The following is a 7,744-nucleotide window of genomic DNA, read 5'->3' on the forward strand; positions in this document are numbered from 1 at the left end:
GGATTCACCTTCTTATTTAGCTTCTCTAAGATCGCGAATTATAGGCTCAATGTCCTTTATTTATGGCTAGAAACCAAATATGAGTGAGTACATCCCATGTTCCTCTTTTTGGGAGACAGAGACCCACATTGGAGCACCGGACTGAAATCTCAAGGTCCAAATCAGGAGCAGAAGGAGAGAGAGCATGAGCAAGGAACTCAGGACCGCGAGGGGTGCACCCACACACTGAGACAATGGGGATGTTCTATCGGGAACCCACTAAAGCCAGCTGGCCTGGGTCTGAAAAAGTATGGGATAAAACCGGACTTGCTGAACATAGCGGACAATGAGGACTACTGAGAACTCAAGAACAATGGCAATGGGTTTTTGATCCTACTGCACGTACTGGCTTTGTGGGAGCCTAGGCAGTTTGGATGCTCACCTTACTAGACCTGGATGGAGGTGGGTGGTCCTTGAACTTCCCACAGGTCAGGGAACCCTGATTGCTCTTCGAGCTGATGAGGGAGGGGGACTTGATCGGGGGAGGGGGAGGGAAATGGGAGGCGGTTGCGGGGAGGAGGCAGAAATCTTTAATAAATAAATTTAAAAAAGTGTACATTCATTGAATAAAATGCTGAGTTTTTATTGGCATCCTCATGTATGTCTAGCAAGTACTTGGATATTTTTCACTTCCACCCCTCAACCCATTCATTCTTAGGTCCATAAACCTATCATCTTAGTTTCTCTGCATTTCAAAAGAAATTAGGAGGGCTGGAAATATGGCTCAGCGGTTAAGAGCATTGCATGCTCTTCCAAAGGACCCGAGTTCGATTCCCAGTTACCACATGGTGGCTCACAACCATCTGTAATGAGGTCTGGTGTCCTCTTCTAGCCTGCAGGCATATATGCAAACAGAAGGTTATATCCATAACAAATAAATATTAAAAAAAAAGAAATTAGGAAACAGAAATTTGGAATGGGAAATGGATTTATTTGTAGTTTTGTTACTGGGGAGAAAAAATATCTCCATCCTTTTCTCTAGCATGCTGGTAGTCTTTTACAGTTTATAGAAAACTATGAGACAAGGACAGAGAAAGCTGGAGGAAACAAGCTTCACCGGGAGCAGAAACCTGGAGCCAACCCAGTCCTGGGACACTGGCAGACCAGGAGTAAGCCAAAGACCTGACTCAGAGTCTGCAACCTCCACTGGAAACAGAGTTGGACTGAACCAGTTACCTAAGACACAGAGAGAACAAACTCCACCAGGAACAGAAGCCAGGAGCAAACCCAGTCCCAGGACACGGCAGATCAGGATTGACCCAGCGACCAGATCCAGAGCCAGCGATTGCCATCAGAACAGGTCCAACTCCAAGCCAGGGACTTCTACAACAGGAGATCCAGACCAAGATTTACAGAAACAGCTGGACAGTGGTGGTGCATGCCTTTAATCCCAGAACTCGGGAGGCAGAGGCAGGCGGATCTCTTTGAGTTCGAGACCAGCTTGGTCTACAAGAGCTAGTTCCAGGACAGGCTCCAAAGCTACAGAGAAACCCTGTCTCAAAAAACAACAACAACAAAAAATTTACAGAAACAGATCAAAGCCAGCAGCCTAGGCCACAGTAGGCCTGAGACAGCAAACTCCAAGGAAGCAGACCAAAGCACAGGAGCACTGAGTTAACTCCAGGAACAGGAGTAACCAACTGGGTCACTAGAACTGCGACACTGACTGTACCATGAGGAACAACCATCTGAGCTTTGGATGTACTGTCACCTAGATTATTCAACAGAATCTCAGACAGCCCCAACCACACCTATTTGAGGAAAAGATGAGTAGAAAAGGTAAGATCACATGCTACACCACAAAAAGCAACACAATACCAGTAAAACCTAAAGACCCTACAAAAGTAAGACCTGAACGACCAAATATGGATGAACCAGAAGAAAATGATCTAAAAAATAACCTCAAGAGAATGTTTGAAATTCTTAAAGATGAAATGAGAAATTACCTTAAAGATGTGGAGGAAAAAACAAAGAAAAAACTGGAACATATCAGCAAATCACTTAAAGAAAACCAAGAAAAAGAACTCAAACATATAAAAGAAACTATACAGGACTTGAAAACAGAGATAGAAAAAATAAAGAAAACGTAAGCCGAAGGAATTATAGAAACAGAAATCAGAAGAAAAAGAGCAGGAACCACAAATGCAAGCATGAAAACAGAATACAAGAAATGGAAGAGAGAATCTCAAGTGCTGATGATAAAATACAGGAAATAGACTTAATAGTTAAAGAAAACATTAAATCTAACGATTTCAACCCAAAATATCCATGAAATATGGGACAACATTTAAAAGGCCAAATCTTGGGCTGGAGAGATGGCTCAGAGGTTAAGAGCATTGCCTGCTCTTCCAAAGGTCCTGAGTTCAATTCCCAGCAACCACATGGTGGCTCACAACCATCTGTAATAGGGTCTGGTGCCCTCTTCCAGCCTGCAGGTATGCACACAGACAGAATATTGTATACATAATAAACAAATAAATAAATATTAAAAAAAAGGCCAAATCTTAGAATAATAGATATAGAAGAAGTTCAACTCAAAGGCACAGAAAATTTATTTTACAAAATCATAGAAGAAAACTTTTCCTACCTAAAGAAAGATATGCCTATGAAGATACAAGAAGCTCACAGAACACCAAATAGACTGGATCCCCCCCCCCAAAAAAAAGTCCTCTTGCCACATAATAATCAAAACACTAAACAGTAAAGAAAGAATATTAAGAGCTGCAAAGGAAAAAGACCAAGTAACATATAAAGATAGACCTATCAGAATTACACCTGAGTTCTCAGTGGAGACAATGAAAGCCAGAAGGTCATGGTCAAGCATTATGCAGACATTAAGAGTCCACGAATGCCAGCCCATACTACTATACCCAGCAAAAGTGTCGATCATCATAGGAGGACAAAACAAGATATTCCATGACAAATCTAGATTTTACCAATACCTAGCCACAAACCCAGCCCTACACAAAATATTAGAAGGAAAACTCCAACCCAAGGAAGATGGCTACATCAACAAAAATACAGACAATTGATGATCTCATTACAGCAAATCCTGAAGGAAAAAAAATGCACAAATTAACATCACCAATGCTGAAAACTAAATTAACAGGAGATTCAACCACTCATCATTAACATCCCTTAATGTAAATGGTACTCAACTCACCCATAAAAAGGCATAGGCTAACAGATTGGATACAAAAACAGAATCCATTCCTCTTCTGCAAACAAGAAACACATCTCAACCTCAACGACAGACATCGTGTCAGAGTAAAGGTTGGGAAAACTACCAATCAAATGGATCTAAGAAACAAGCAGATGTAGCTATCCTAATATCTAACAAAATAGACTTTAAGCTAAAATCAGTCAAAAGAGACAAAGAAGGACATTTAATATTAGTCACAGGAAAAATACATCAAGAGGAAATTTCAATACTGAACATCTATGCCCCAAATACAAGGGCACCCTCATATATCAAAGAAACACTTCTAAAGCTTAAATCATATATTAAACCCCACACACTAATAGTGGGAGATTTCAACACTCCCCTCTCACCATTGGACAGGTCAATCAGACAAAAACTGAACAGAGAAATAAGAGAACTAATAGATGTTATGACTCAAATGGACTTAACAGACATCTATAGAATATTCCATCCAAACAGAAAAGAATATACCTTCTTCTTAGCACCTCATGGCATCTTCTCATAAATTGACCACATACTCCGTAAAAAACAAACCTCAACAAATACAAAAGAGTTGGAATAACCCAATGTACCTTATCAGATCACCATGCTTTAAAACTAGAAGTGAACAGCAATACAAATTCCAGAAAACCCGCAAACACATGGAAATTAAACAATGCTCACCTGAATCATCAATGGGTCAAGGAAGAAATAAAGGGGGAAATTAATGGCTTCCTAAAATTCAATGAAAATGACCACACAACATACCCAAATTTATGGGACACAATGAAAGCAGTGTTAAGAGAAAAGTTCATAGCACTAAATGCCTACATAAAGAAGCTGGAAAATCCCACACTAGTGAATTAACAGAACATTTGAAAACTTTAGAACAAGCCGGGCGGTAGTGGCGCACACCTTTAATCCCAGCACTTGGGAGGCAGAGGCAGGCGGATCTCTGTGAGTTCGAGACCAGCCTGGTCTACAAGAGCTAGTTCCAGGACAGGCTCCAAAACCACAGAGAAACCCTGTCTCGAAAAACCAAAAAAAAAAAAAAAAAAACCAAAAAAAAAAACAAAAACAACAACAACAACAACAAAAACCTTTACAACAAAGAACTAGACGGTAGGAAATGATCAAATTGAGAGCTGAAATCAACAAAATAGAAACAGAAAACAATACAAAGAATCAATGAGACAAAGAGTTGGTTCTTCGAGAAAATCAACAAAATAGACAAACCTTTATCCAAACTAACCAAAAGGCAGAGAGAGAATATCCAAATTAACAAAATCAGAAATGAAAGGGGGGACATAACAAAATTAAATCAAGACCAGATAAGCAAATTAAACAGACCTATAACTGCTGAAGAAATAGAAATAATCATCAAAAGTCTCCCAACTAAAAATTAAAAGCCCAGGACCAGATGATTTCAGCTCAGAATTCTACAAGACTTTCAAAGAGGAACTAATACCAATACTCCTCAAATTATTCCACACAATAGAAACAGAGGGAACATTGCCAAACTTTTTATGAGGCTACAATTACCCGATACCCAAACCACAGAAAGACATTACTAAGAAAGAGAATTACAGACCAATTTCACTCATGAAACATTGATGCAAAAATACTAAATAAAATACTAGCAAATCGAATCCAAGAACACATCAGAATTATCATCCACCATGACCAAGTCGGCTTCATCCCATAGATTCAGGGATGGTTCAACATACGAAAATCTGTCAACGTAATCCACCATATAAATGAGCTGAAAAATAAAAATCACATGATCATCTCATTAGATGCCGAAAAAGCATTTGACAAAATACAACATCCCTTCGTGATAAAGGTCTTGGGGAGAGCAGGGATACAAGGACCATACCTAAACATAAATAAGGCAATATACAGCAAGTCAACAGCTAACATCAAACTAAATAGAGAGAAACTCCTAGTGATTCCACTGAAATCTGGAACATATCAAGGTTGTCCACTCTCTCCATATCTATTCAATATAGTTCTTGAAGTCCTAGCTAGAGCAATAAGATACCAAAGAGTGATCAAGGGGATACAAACTGGAAAAGAAGAAGTCAAACTCTCACTGTTTGCTGATGATATGATAGTTTACATAAGTGATTCCAAGGAACTTCTATAACTCATGAACACTTTCAACAATGTATCAGGATACAAGATTAACTTAAAATAATCAGTAGCCCTCTTGTACACAGATGATAAAAGGGCTGGGGAAGAAATCAGAGAATCAACATGCTTCACAATAGTCACAAATAGCATAAAATATCTCTGAGTAACTCTAACCAAACAAGTAGAAGACTTGTATGACAAGAACTTTAAATCTTTGAAGAAAGAAATTGAAGAAGACACCAGAAAGTGGAAAGACCTCCCATGCTCTTGGGTAGGCAGAATTAATATAGTAAAAATGTGTATATATATATATATATATATACATTTATATATATAAATGTATATTATATAGTAGAATTAATATAGTAAAAATGGCAATCTTACCAAAAGCAATCTACAGATTCAACGCAATACCCATCAAAATCCTAGCAAAATTCTTCAAACACCTCGAAAGAACGGTACTCAACTTCATTTGGAAAAGGAAAAAAAACAGGATAGCCAAAACAATTCTGTACAATAAAAGAACTTCCGGAGGCATCACAATCCCTGACTTCAAACTCTACTACAGAGCTACAGCACTGAAAACAGCCTGGTACTGGCATAAGAACAAACAGGAGGACCAATGGAACCGAATCGAAGACCCGGATATCAATCTACACATCACTGAACACCTGATATTTGATAAAGAAACAAAAAACATCAAATGGAAAAAAGAAAGCATATTTAACAAATGGTGCTGGCATAACTGGATATGAACATGTAGAAAAGTGAAAATAGACCCATATCTATCACCATGCACAAAACTCAAGTCCAAATGGATCAAAAACCTCAACATAAAGCCAGCCACACTGAACCTTATAGAAGAGAAAGTGGGAAGTACACTTGAACGCTTTGGCACAGGAGACCACTTCCTAAATAGAACCCCAGCAGCACAGACACTGAGAGAAACAATGAATAAATGGGACCTCCTGAAACTGAAAAGCTTCTGTAAATCAAAGGACACAGTCAACAAGACAAAATGACCGCCTACAGAATGGGAAAAGATCTTCATTAACCCCACATCAGACAGAGGTCTGATCTCCAAAATATACAAAGAGCTCAAGAAATTGGACACCAAAAGAGCACTTAATCCAATAAAAAATTGGAGTACAGACCTAAACAGAGAACTCTGAATAGAGGAATCTAAAATGGCTGAAAGACACTTAAGGAAATGTTTAATATCCTTAGTCATCAGAGAAATGCAATTCAAAACAACTCTGAGATTCCATCTTATACCTGAAAGAATGGCCAAGATCAAAAACACTGATGACAACTTATGCTGAAGAGGTTGTGGAGAAAAGGGAACACTTCTGCATTGCTGGTGGGAATGCAAGCTGGTACAACCCCTTTGGATGTCAGTGTGGGGATTTCTCAGAAAATTAGGAAACATCTTCCTCAAGACCCAGTAATACCACTTTTGGGTATATATCCAAAGGATGCTCAATCGTGCCACAAAAACATGTGCTCAACTATGTTCATAGCAGCTTTGTTTGTCATGGCCAGAACCTGGAAACAACCTAAATGCCCCTCGATTAAAGAATGGATAAGAAAAATGTGGTACATTTACACAATGGAGTATACACAGCAGAAAAAATAACGACAGCTTGAATTTTGCAGGAAATTGGATGAAACTAGAAAACATTATTTTGAGTGAGGTAACCCAGACACAGAAAGACAGTTATCATATGTACTCATTCATACGTAGTTTTTTTTGTTTTTTGTTTTTATTGGTTTTTCGAGACAGGGTTTCTCTGTGGTTTTGAAGCCTGTCCTGGAACTAGCTCTTGTAGACCAGGCTGGTCTCGAACTCACAGAGATCCACCTGCCTCTGCCTCCCGAGTGCTGGGATTAAAGGCGTGCGCCACCACCGCCCGGCCTCATACATGGTTTTTAAACATAAAGAAATGAAAACCAGCCTACAAACCACAATCCCAGAGAACTTAGACAACAATGAAGACACTAAGAGAGACTTACATAGATCTAATCTACATGGGAAGTAGAAAGTAGAAAAAGACAAGATCTCCTGAGTAAATTGGGAGCATGGGGACCTTGGAGGATTGAAGAGGGGAGGGGAGAGGCAGGGAGGGAAGCAGAGAAAAATGCAGAGCTCAATAAATATCAATAAAAAGAAAAAAAAGAAAACTGTGAGACAAAGGCACGGTATGTAGCTTTGCTGCGAGAGTTGAGCGTGCCTTCTCTCAGGAGGAGGCCTGCATTGTTTCAGTTCTCAGCAGTTCTCTTAGAACAGAGGGATCTCTCTTTTGCCAGGGCTCCAGTCCATTCTCAACTTTGGAATCACTGCTACATTGGTGTCCTCTTTGTTATGGGGTAGAAACCGAGAGACCACTCAGA

This window comes from Microtus oregoni, unplaced genomic scaffold, assembly GCF_018167655.1.
Source record: "Microtus oregoni isolate MIOR12 unplaced genomic scaffold, Mior012 000027F_ref0000203, whole genome shotgun sequence".
NCBI lineage: Eukaryota > Metazoa > Chordata > Mammalia > Rodentia > Cricetidae > Microtus > Microtus oregoni.